Genomic DNA, 13,506 nt, shown 5'->3' on the forward strand with positions numbered 1-13,506 from the left:
GTGAACCAGCAATGTATTTTTTTCATAATTAAACAGAATCAGCGTAAACAAACTTAACACATCTTTACATCATTATCAAAGTCAGCATGGACAAATATAACACACCTTCACACAGTTAAAGTAATATTCTGCAACATAAACAAATGTAACACATCTTTGTCTAGTTAAAACAATATTCCACAACACTATGGTACTTTGCAACAGCAAGCCGTGAGGACTTCCGATCCTTTAAGAATAATAGCCACTGGCTTGAGATTGTTTTGGAAACCTAAGCAGTACATTTGTGGGTTAATTGGAAGAAATCTACAGCGCATTTTGTTCCTTGGATACGATTTTTATGCCTCCTGGGCTAAATATTTACATTCAGTTATAATACATGTTTATTCTTTTTGGATGTCAGAACATAGCTATAGAATCTGATCTTGTGAAAGGATATGCTGAATGCTGTCCTCAGTATACCTGAATCTGGGCATGGCCTTCTGCTTGCTTTCATGCTTTCCCAGATGCAATCTAAAGTACATGATGGACAGTTGTGTTTAAACTGGTCTGCCCTGAGAAAGTTCTGGGAAAGGCTGCTCTGTCAATATGTAGTATGTGCTCACTGCTATTAGTATTGGGTATGTGTGTATATGTGTGTATGTTAGGGCCGTGTGTGTGTGTGTGTGTGTGTGTGTGTGTGTGTGTGTGTGTGATGTTAAAGCAGAGTGATTGAGATGGCTAATCCAGCTTGTTATCGAGTCTGTTACTATGAGGATAAATGTGAAGTGCAGAGACAGACTGCACATGTGGCTGAGGAGGTTAGTCTTAAATCATGCACCATTTGCCCAAAACTTGAAATGGGGTGTCTTGATATAGAGAACTAGACAATATAAAAATCCCAGAATGATTCCAAAAATCAAGAGTTTAAACTACTTTCTCTCCAAACAGATAGCTTCAAGATCGCTTGTGACCTGCTTTGGCATAGAGACACAAAGAGAACCTTAAAATCCAACTTCTAGATATTCGTTTTTTATTTTTCTCTCCAATCTTAAAAAGATGATGGGGGTCCCATATGATCTGTTCTTGGGCATGTCTCATCTGTTTTTTTCTTGCCTTTACTCACTGATGTCAAACGTTTCATGAGACTGAGAAGGCATTTCCAACCGAGAGAGAGTTTGGCTTATAATTGAATTTTCAATGAAGCCATTATTCTCTGTGTGCTCTCATATTAATCTTAATTGAGGGGCTATTTTCTCAGGCTCTCTGGATGAGAACACCAGTGCTTGAGGGTTCTGGGAAATGTTCCTGTAACCCAGTCAAATTATCCCTCCTCCAATCATCATTCCAAATACATAGTCAGTGTCTAAGATGTAGTGTGATTTCTATTACTGATCTATAGTTACTTGGAATCTGGTTGTTGTGTTTTTTTGTTTTCTTTTTTGATAAAACCAAAAGAAATTAAAAATATTAAGCTTATCACTAAGCTTACAAAAAAAAGTTTGCAAGTAGCTCCAAACAAATAAGTGAAACTATAGCACAAATACCCTCTTCAACTTAAAAGTGTCGTGAGTGCACCCCACCACCACATGACTTTATTCTGAATTAAGCAGCTGACTTCATCTTCAGAATCTTGTTTGTGAAGGGCTTGGGGCAGTGCCTGGGGGTTCAACTGGAAGGTTTGTAGAATGGTCAAGCCCTCTAGGCCTCCAATATGAGCTGCATCCTTCCAGTATCACTCCCTGCTGAGCCCTGGTTCCTGGGAGCTAAAAGACCAGAGAGGATGGATTCATTCTTGCTATAGAGAGGATGGGGGAGACAGTAGTGCAGATAATATCAGTGTAAAAACTTTGGTTCTGTGGTAAAAGTGCCCAGTGTTGTGACCTTTTGCATACGGTCTTTTAAAAGCAATTTATGCTTACTTACATTTTAACACAGCTACTAACTTTATATCAGTGTCATTTGTGTATGTGGGATATTGAAAATATTACAGTCTCCATCTCAGGTCATGTCTTAAAGAGCCCACTCAGCTGATAAGAAGCTTGTCCACTGTCTTAGACTCTTGGTTTACTAGAGCTGAGACAATCAGTTTATGAGGAGGAAGTTTTAAAAAGCAAAGTGAAATGAGTTGGTTCCACTTTACCCTCATTGCCTGATTCCTTGATATAAAGAGACTTAACATTGTGAAGATAAAGGGTCAGAAGCATTTACCCTCACTCACAATTTAAACTATTAGTAGACACTGATCAAGGGATGCTACCCTAAACCAATGATATACAAACGTCTGAAGCAAACCCTGGAAGTAAAGAACACTCTGTGGGAGAAGAACACCACATATCAACTATCTCCTCTCTACAGGATTCTCCCTCCCTCCCTTCCTTCCTTCCTTCTTCCCTTCTTGTGTGTCTGTCTTTCTTCTTTTCTCCTTGGTTCATCATTGGAGATATACAAACTCTGGGCTGGTAGTACACTATAAAGCACACTTTCGTAAATGGTCATATTTAGTTTTTAACAGCTGTCCTGCTGATGCCACAAGAGATTGCATCCCCATAACGGAGACCTAAGGCACAAACCAGCATGGATGGAAGGAAAGCAGAGATCCCTGCTAGTGTGCCATGCCCCTGCTCTTCTTTCGTCTGATCCACAGGGAGTCATAAGTTCCATCTCAGTTGTCACCATTGTCTTCTTGGCTAGGAGCATCATTACACCTCACATGGCTCTAGAATCCAGTCATTAGATGCTTCTGTGTAAATGAGGAAAATGAAGTGGCACACCTTGTCCTAAGGAAGCTCTGTTGTGAAATCTACCCTAAAACCCAGCAAGCAGCATTGATATCTGCTGGTGAGAAACTGGGTTTGGTGAGGTGAAGCTGAAGTCTTGCAACAGTATGTACAATCAAGAAGAAGACAGTCTAGGACATGGCGTGTGCTCTGGTCTCCCAGAAGTAGGACTCATATGAAGAGCAGCATTTAAAGAACCTTGGCCTTGTGGTATTTTAGTATTTAATTTGACGATACACTCATGTCTGAAAATAGGGAGCTGGAAGACTTTGGCCCCAGTTTCTGTGTTGTGGATTCCATCCCCAAGTTCGTGTCTGAGACTTTAAGACAGTGGTTCTCAGCCTTCCTAATGCTACGACCCTTTGACAGTTCCTCATGTTATGGTGACCCACCACCACCATCATAAAATTATCTTATTGCTACTTCCTTAGGAGTAATTTTGCTAGTGTTATGAACTGTAATGTAAATATCTGATACAGGACTCCAAAAGCATCGTGGCCCACATGTTGAGAACCATTGCTCCATGAGTTGGCATAGGAAGTAAAGCTATACAGGCAAAAGGGTTTACTGCATGACTCACTGTGTCACCGTATAGCTTCCATGATGACATTCCCCCATGTACCCCTTAAATTTTATTTGGGGGAACTGCAAGAGCAGAGGGCAGATGGGAAGTGAAGGGGATGAAGATGCATGATGTGAAGGACACAAAGATTAAATAAAAAGAAAGTTTCAGCAGGCGGTGGTGTCGCACACCTTTAATCCCAACACTCAGGAGGCAGAAGCAGGAGGATCTCTGTAAGTACAAGACCAGCCTGGTCTACAAGTGCTGGTTACAGGATAGCCTCCAAAGCCACAGAGAAACCCTGTCTCTAAACCTAGCCCCCCCAAAAAAAAACAAAGAAAGTTTCAAAAAACAGTTTGCATAGCATTACATGAATCTCCAAAAGATTCACATTCATACAAGGACATCTGTTCCACTATGTTCATAGCAGCATTATTTGTAATAGCCAGAACTTGGAAGCAACCTAGATGCCCCTCAATTGAAAAGTGGATAGAGAAAATGTGGGACATTTACACAATGGAGTACTATTCAGCAGAAAAAAAACAATGGAATTCTGAAATTTGCAGGCAAATAGATGGCACTAGAAGAAACCATTCTGAGTGGGATAACCCAGTCACAAAAAGATAAATATGGTATGTACTCTTTCGTATATGGATTTTAGACATAGATCTGGGGAGTGCCAGCCTACAGTCCCATGGCCAGAGAGTCTGGGGAACAGAACCTTCACCCAATGGCAGACTCCCACAACTAAACACTGAGTTGAACTCAAGGAACCCAGTGACAAAGAGGGAGGACCGATGAGCAAAGAGGTTAAGTCTGGGCTTGTTTAACGCCCAGAAACAGCTGACCTGACAAGGATTAGCTCTTGAATACCAGACTGATGGCTGGGAATCCAGCATGGGACTGATCAAGACCCCCTGAATGTGGGTGTCAGTGAGGAGGCCTAGGCAATCTATTGGGCCTTGGGTAGTAGATCAGTATTTATCCCTGGCATACAAATGGACTTTGGGTGCCCATCCAACAATGAGAGATGCACTCTCAGCCTGGACTCTTGGGGGAGGGTCTAGGCCCTGCCCTGGATGAAATGACAGACTATGGACACCCCCCATGGAGGGCCTCACCCTCCATGGGGAAATGAGGGGATACTGGGGGATTGGTGGGAGGGCGTGGGAGGACGGGAAGGAAAGGGAGAGGGACCTGGGATTGACATGTGAAGCAACCTTGTTTCTAATTTAAATTTAAATTTAAAATTTAAAATTAAAAAAGAGTTACATGAATCTGTTCATGTTAAAGCATCTAAGACTTTGACCCCCATACACATTTAACGATGACTGGAGACAGTTTTGGTTTTTACAACTCATGGGTTGATGGTGGTCCTGGCATCTGGTATGTAGAGGTCAGGACTATTATTAAATAGCCTCCTAATGCATAGGAAAGCCACTTGAAATAAGATGCACGTGAGTAGTGTATACATGAGAAATCCTTCCTAGCATCTTCCTTTAACTTCCCTTCTGTAGAAAATATGGTCACAGGATCTTTGCTGAGAATGAGTTTACCTGAGTAGGTAGGTAATTTGGGAGATGGTTAGGAGATGCATATTTGGGAACAAATGGGTTCTGCTGTGGTTGCATAGAAGCCTTAAGTTTTCCCTAAGCAAGCTTCCATTTTAGTATATTGGAAAGGGGGAAGGATGGTCATGTGAAATTTACAGAAGTTCTTAGCGTGTACAGTGAAAGGCTTGTTTGGGTATTGTGGTGACTGCCACAAACTGTAGATACAGGCTTATGTAGCAAGCTTTTTCATTGGGCTTTCTTTGGACCACATGACCCCAAATAATAACATGGAGACTTATCATTAATTATGAAAGCTTAGCCTTTAGCTTAGACTTGTTCCTAACTAGCTCTTAGAACTTATTAACCTGTTTCTGTTAATCTGTATTCTGCCACATGACTCTTTATACCTCCTCCATTCTGTATCAACTCCCTCTGTGTCGTGCTGGCAAAATCCATGCACCTAGATTCTTCCCTCTGAGTTCCTCTCTGTCTGAAGTCCCCCTTCTCTGCTTGCTTAGCTATTGTCCATTCAGCTCTTTATTAAGCCAATCAGGTGCATTACGCAGGTGAGGTAAAACAGAGACACATTTTCACACAGTGTGATCCAATCTCCCGCAACAGTCATGTATTATAGTCTGATCAATTTGTTGAATTCATGGAGTGAAGAAGAGCCATTTCAATTGTTTGTTTAAATTTAAGATGCAAGTTTTTGCTTTGGTTCTGCCCATTGATGAGGTGTGTAAATAAACAAATAAATAAAACCAAAAAACAACTCAAAACAACAAGTCCTTTATTGGAACAGAACACTCGGGTATGATTCCAGACTAAAATCTTATGGCTGATTTAAATGTAATGAAGCTAGAAGCAGAGAAATGGGAGTATCTGTAGGATTACCAGTGACTATCCAAGTGAAGATCTAATATAGTATAAGAAGTAGAAGAGGAAGTAATTAGCCTTTGAGTATACAAATGAAAAAGGCCTCTCATACCAGGACCACAGAGTTTGCCATTGTACTACACTGGTCCTTTGCCTTCAATAAATCTTACCTTACTGTCTAGACCCTCCCTCTTCCTTTTTTACCCATCTCCTCCTCTTTCTTATACATCCCTCCTTCTCTCTTTCTCTTATACTCATAGACACATGCCTGGAGAAGGCACATAGGTACCTTATTATCAAGGATAAGAGTGTGCTTGATTGATTATGTGTAGATAGTACTTTAGATTTTGAATAATTTAAAATATGTTACTGTACTTAACTTATGGTGGTTTGCAACCTTCAATTCTGGATCTCTTTAAAAATACAATAAAATCCATTAGCTGTCTTCCCAGGATCATACGGACATAAGCACCATACTTTAGATATAATTTCAAGAAATTTTATAGATACTTCTTAGAGAGAATTTTAAAGACTCCATGTTTTTGAAAAAATCTTTGGAAATGAATTATAATTCACTTTATAATTCCATAACCAATCTACTGGCAGGTATGTATTTCCAATAGGGGATGGAAATCAAATGTCTGTGGGGATCATATGAGAAACCTGAATGCAGAAAAGACAGAAGGCAACAGAATAGGGACTATAACAGTGTTAGGGACTGTGGTGACCTTGTGAGCTCAAGTTCTTTTCAAAGGCAGCTTATGCTACTTCTATCCACCTTTAGCATGCAGGCTCAGTATTGTCAGAGTGATTCCCACAGGAAGACAAGAATCTTAATTTTATTACACTTCCTGATTGTTTCCCAGATAATGCAAGCAAACAATATACTACTGACTATCACTCTATTATATTTTTTCAAACACACACACACACACACACACACACACACGAGGGGATGAATAAAGAGAAAATCTAGCCCTACTGTAGGAGGAAGTCTGATGCCGCCATTAAATTAATGGCGGCATCAGACTTCCTCCTACACCCTACCACCTGTATTTTTTAAAGAAACATTTCACTATACTTGCTTAATTATATATGTGACCTCTATTCATTCCTCTGCCCATACATCAATTCCTCTTTATACTTCATACATAATTCAATCTAGGTGCAGACATCAGAACACTTCTGAAATGCTTTATGTTATTAAGTTGTATTCTCTATTTTGACACCTTATTTGTGTTTTATGCATACACACACATATGATTTACAGAGTGTGTTTAATTGTGCACATGTATGTATGTGAGCGTGTGTCTATTGTACAGAGACCAAAGGAGGAGGTGGGGTACCTTATTCTATCACCCTCCCCCATTTTCCTTTGAAACATTGTCTTTCAGAGAGCCTGTAGTCAGTCTAGCTGCTGGCAAGGCCCACAATACTCCTGCCTTTGCCCCTCCCAGCATTAAACGTACATGTGTGCACAAAAGCCATGCTCATTTGGTTTTTGGTGGTTGCTTGGTTGGTTGGTTTGTTTGTTGGCTGACTGGGTTTGCATGGATTATGGGAATTTGAACTTGGGTCTTTATATTTATGCAGAAACTACTCTTAGCTTTTCCCCAGGACTATCTTGAATACAGCTTCCATATATGAATTTACACATCTTGATGTACACATAACTAAACAGAAATGTCACCCACCATATTGCTAGAATAGTATTTACGCTTGGTGATGGAATTTAAAATTGTTATAGGATGAAAATGACAAAGGTAAGGACGGAAATGGTGAGAATTCAGAGTCTATCCCAAGCAGTTATTCTTTACAAAGTTTTACAGTTAGAATATGTATCCCTTACATGAACACAAATGTGAAATGGAAGGAACACTGTGGCAGGCATGACTAGAGAGCAGTGTGTACAGATTAAGGAGAGACAGAAGCATAGGAATCAGACGGATGATTCACACAGAGACAAACTTTAACTAAGTGACAATTTCTTTCTGATTGACTTGCAGGGAAGAAAGTCTTTATTAAGTAGTAAAAAATACACACACAAGGAAAATATGTCTGCCCATATAGTGATGCTGATGCTATTTCCATGTATTGTGCCACACAGAGAGTTAAGTGTATTCCCACATGGTAATTATTAATTTAGAAAGGAAAACCAAATTATAATGTAGGCATAGATGAAGAAATTGGAGTTTTTAAAAGACAACATCTCAGAAGTCATACTGTTAGTAAAACTAGAACTACGACATGAACTCTTACCTTTTTAATTTCAAGCACTTTCTTCTAACCACACATTATACTACTAATCACATAAAGTTTGAGTATTTTCAATTTGGAAACAATATTTTAGTAAGAGGATGTGACTAGGACCTACTACAAAATGTGTGGAGTCCTGGGCAAAGTGAAGTCCAATGATGAGAAATAATTTAGAATTTCAAAGTGAAAGGAAAGCATTGACAGTATCCTTCTGTACTTGGGTCCTTTATGACTGAACAGGACAGATGTCCACAGAAGCCATATTTGGGTGTGCTGCTGTCATATGACATTGAAAACCACAGAGTATCAGATAAAAGAAGAGAATTCTAAACCCCCAAACCGGGTAGTCCCCCCACATCATCTAGTGAGATGGAACTGTAAATTTACACAGGATGAGCACTTGATTCACTGTGTGCCAACCTGATTCTATAGATAAAAAGTGTGAGGCTTAGTGGTTGATAGTGGGTGTTCAATCTTTCTGAACCTGCTGGTTCATATGGTTTTCCAGCTAACCCATCACTCTGGTATTGGTGTAGCAGATTCTGCACTGGGTCCCTTCTGACCATCACTGTCAAGAGTCTCATGTCCATTCATGTCCATACAGATGAAATTAGATAATTCTCCCCTTTCCACATCTACAACTCCATCCTCTCAACAGATGTGACTCCTGAGAGCCCTCCTATGTGATTTTATTCACAGAAGAAACTGACCTATAACTTGTGTGTAAGCCCAGCTGTATCATGCACACACCCTCAGTCACAGACCTGATATCGGATATCTAAATGTGCTATGCAGAGTAGACCCAAGGATAGACGGGAAGTGCAGCCCTCCTCGAGCAGGCTGGTGAAGCTTTCAAGTTTGGCTCCCAACTGCTTTTCTCTACTTCCCCATTTTCTCATGGGTTCCTGCATTTTGTTGGCACAAGTAGAAGCCCCATCATTCCTTACTTCCTTCATATATGCCTATTTCCTATCAAGCCCAGACCTGACCTTTTTTTTTTCAAATTTCAACTGCTCTTAGACTTTTCTCTTTCATCGAATTCTGTCCCTGTGTAGATGACCAGAAGGAAATGAATCTTGTGTGTTAAATACAACTAATGATAGTACCTAACACTAATCTGACTGATTGCTTCATCTGTTGTAGACTGGAACCTCTTGGTGATAATTTCAACAGAGTTACTCTTCCAGCTACTTTAGTTCTCATATCAATCATATTGTTTATTGTTCAGTAAGGGGGAAGTACCTTCTGTGAAGTGACCAAAAAAGAATGGGTAACGATATTTATTCCCAGCTGTGCCAAATTTTAAGTGATATCTTTGATTATTAAATGTTAATAAAACAAACAATAATGAAAGTGGTATGCATGAAATGAAACTAACACGTGTATAATGCAAACGTGTTAATTGCTGAAAGCTTTCCTGAGGAAAGCTAGAGTTTGATGGTGATGGTTATGTGCATATATCCACAGACACTTGCATGCGCATCTATCTATGTGCAACAAACATACACCTATACATGAATACAGGTATCTGAAAGACTTCTAGGAAAGTTAACAGTGTCTTGTGTAGTCTGACCCTGCCACCTCTCCAGTCCCATGTGCACCATCCCCTTTGTCCTCTGTGAAGCTGTTCACATTGGCTTTTCTCAGTTCTTCAATATGGTTCAGGTTTTCTCCTGAACCGCACAAAGCCAAGGGGCTTTGTGCACGCTATTCTTTTCTGCCTGGCTGGTTCTCCATCCCTCTTTTGACTGATCAGTTCCTCAGATCTCAGTTTAGGGGTAACCCTCGCCCTCTGGAAGCCTTCCTCAGACCCTGCTCCTCCCAATTCCACTTGCTGAGTCTGGCCAGGCTCTCTTCTATTCTCCGTTTAGACAACGCATTTTCTTCTCTCTGGTACTCAGCCTAGAAAGCAGTAACCTTCCCTTCTGTGTGATCATTCACCTCTGTTTCCTCTTGGTTAGTTTGAGTTCAAAGACAGCTGGTTAGTGACCTTCCCATCACCATGGTTTAGAAAACAGCCTGATATTTAAAAGTGTCTCAAGGAATGCTTGCTGATTCAGTGCTGGGGTTGTCATATATTTTTATCTGTTTCTTGTTTGTTTCAGACTGTAACATTTGTGTGATAATATCATGATGAAAAGGGATTTTAAAAAGCGCTTCCGTCCTGTTGGAGGCTGCAGCTGTCCTCTGCAGAGCCTGCTGCTGCTCTGGGTCCTGACTCCTCTGACTGTGGCAGCTCTGGGCTCATTCATACTATGGAGCATGATTAGGCTGCACTGTCTGCAGCACTGCCCCAGTCTCTGTGGGAGGTATTTTCTACTTCCCATCATCTTTGAGTCGTTCACCACAAAGCAGGTGCTTTGGAGGCCTGCTGTTTTCTCTTTCCAGCCCTCAGGGGTGCAGCCTTGTGGGTTTTGTGACTAATACTGACTCTTTGACAAAGCAACCTGCCACTCCACTCTTGGCAGCAAATGACAAGTCGGCAGGGTTTTACTGATCAGAAATCCTGCTGTCATTACTTGGGGTATGTCTCTTGGCATGACTCCCTCACAATTCTGTCCATTCTTCTCACCTACAATCAAGAGAGCTATAATCACTATGATGCATCCCGTGAAGTCAAAGCTAAGTTCTTTTGGGAATTACTGGATGACTATCATATTTTCAGCTTGAGATGCAGGATTTTGTTCCTTTGGACAAAGTGATAGCATAAATGCAGTAGCTTTGGAGTTCCGTGAGAGTAATTTCTCCATATGGTACCTCTAGTAACACTGAAGATATTTTTTAAAGACTTCTGTGGGTTAGTTTAAAAAGAATCTTGTCAGTCTGCAAACATTTTTACTGGCCTCCACAATATTCACCTACACATCGCAATGTTACAAGGGTAATTTGTCATTTAAATCATCTTCAGAATGTGTGGGGAATAAATAAACCTGGATGATACATCAGAAGAGAAGGAGCCCCTCCGAGGCAATGAGCCACCCAGCTGTCCAAGTAATACTGAAACTTGCTATTTGAATTCTGACTTCCACAGTCTAGTTAATCTTTTCCATAGCTATGAACCCACATGAAGCGATAGTGGTGTAGCACAAAGCCTTGTGTGTGTGTGTGTGTGTGTGTGTGTGTCTGGAATCCTTAGACAGATTGACAAGGTTGTCATTTTGATACATGTTCAGGGAATTTGGAGATGATGAGAGCTATTGGTCCATAGGACAGCATCTATCCGTGAACCCACAGCAGGTGAGTTGAATTTATCTGGTGTTGAGATGAAAAGCTGATTATCCAGGCAAGGGCAAATGTGGAGGAAGCTTCTTGCAGATTAGCTGTTCCATCAGTGTCCTACATTTCAGAAGGATGTGATCATTGGTTTCACTATTAATAATCCTCGTGGATGGCCTTTTTCCCCAATTCATATTTTATCTGGGGATTGAAATACATACAAAATCAATCTTGTAGAATGTTGCATATCTTTGTCATTCCTAGTCAGTGATATATACAGAAACAGGTTGAGATTGGCTGAGTAATTTGAGCTGTATCACATTACTAGTCAGTGGGATAAAATGTTGAATTCTTTGTAGGATGCTTTACAAAAGTATCATCCTCAACAGCGAAAATGAACAAATCTAATTTTTCTAAAAGAGTTCTTTGGTGCCATTCCTATTTCTCTACATACCTCTCAGTAGTCTCTGCCAGTATCTCTACTGGTCCCTTACATCCAGACACCAATTCTACAGACTCACTTCCTAACAGTCCTAGTTTCTGATTGGTCACAACTGCAAAGGTGGGACCTGGCAACCGCAGAGGATGCTATCAGTTGCTTCCCATCTCAGTGTTTCTCTGCTGGGTTTAGAGTCCTTTCAGATAAGAGCACCAATGTTCCTCCTCTTCTCTATATATCTTATTTCTCTGCTTCTTTTATTAAGCAGCCCTTCTAAGTCACACCTTGAAGTCACTCACCCACCTCAGGGGAAAAATGATCCAACTGTACATCACACACACACACACACACACACACACACACACACACACACACACACACACACAATATACAAGGATTTGTGAAGGATACAATGACAAAATGTGGGCAATGAATTACTGTAGGGAGAAAGGGTGTGTTCTATTGAGAGTATTTAATGCAGTGTGACCTGTGGGTTCAATACTTGCTGTTGGGGGTAATAAAAGGGCATATATGGATGGGACAAATATACCAACAGCCCTTAATGAGGATGATGGGGGTAAGTACAGGCAATATGATAGAGAACTGGAAATGTACAGAGGAAAGGCTTCACAGGGAAAATGGCCCATTTACCTCATTCTTAAAAAGAGAACTCTTAGTAGCTGAACAGCTATATCCTTTGGTTTCGTTTACTAAAGAGGGAATGGAGACCAAGCTCAGCAGTTCAGAGCACTTGCTGCTCTTCCAGAGGATCTGATTTCCAATCTCAGTGCTCATGTCAGGTGATTCAAAACTACCTCTAACTCCAGCTCCAGGAGAGCTGATGCCTTCTTCTGGTCTCCTTGGGCACCCTCACATGAATAGCACAAATACATATACACATAAATTAAAAATAAAATTTATCTTAAAATTGCTATATAAAAAGAATAGTGGGGCAGAGAAACTTCAGGTATGTTATCTGAGTATAAAACCTGACTTATGCTTCTCCTTCTTTCCTTCTGGAAGAGGATTATTTTATTCCCCAAGTAGAATTAATCTATTGTGACTTGTGGACTGCAGTTTTGCTTTGCTGTTGGTATAATAAAAGGATCAAAGGAGAATTTGTGCATTGCAGACTTTCCTCCCCCTTTGCTCTGATATTTAAAAATATTCATGTGTAAGAGTGTTTTGCTTTCATCTATGTATGTGCACCATGTGCTGGAACCCTAGGAATTTGATTTGGGCATGAACTGTACTGGGAACTGAACCCTGGTCCTTGAGTGCTCCTAAATGTTAAGCAATCTCCCTAGCCCTGTCTCCTCTAGAGTTTTACATCTGATATTTTGTCATTTAACAGACAGCTAATAGACCACTCCTTCCCTCCTCCAGACTTCCTTAGGTAAGAACAATATTTGTGGGTTTGATTAAGGGTCAGAATAGGGTTTAGAAATCTCTTTAGAACTTTGTTGAAACAAAACTGAGTGAAGATTTTGGGTTATTAGATCCCTTTTATATGTCCTTAGTAGGACTAAATTCTCATAGCCAAGAAACTATTTTGTTAGAGTACTTTAAAGAATTCCTACATCAACTAGCAACTAGCTGATGTCAAGCCTTGAAAAAATGTACTTCCTTCCTATTAATATCAGATCGCAGCCCCTCCTATAAGCAAAGCTGACTTTCAAATGCTCCTAACACATTCTAAAGTGATGCTTGGGCATTGGAAGTGCTTTGAAGACTGGAATTTGAAGGAGTTGGCCATAAAGGAACTAGATCCCTCTAGGATACTTTTCAGTGAAAAAGAAAATATTTCCAAGAAAATAAGTGTTAATGAATTTTTTTCTTCTAACTGGT

Source organism: Mesocricetus auratus, unplaced genomic scaffold (genome assembly GCF_017639785.1).
Source record: "Mesocricetus auratus isolate SY011 unplaced genomic scaffold, BCM_Maur_2.0 Super-Scaffold_100004, whole genome shotgun sequence".
Taxonomy (NCBI): domain Eukaryota; kingdom Metazoa; phylum Chordata; class Mammalia; order Rodentia; family Cricetidae; genus Mesocricetus; species Mesocricetus auratus.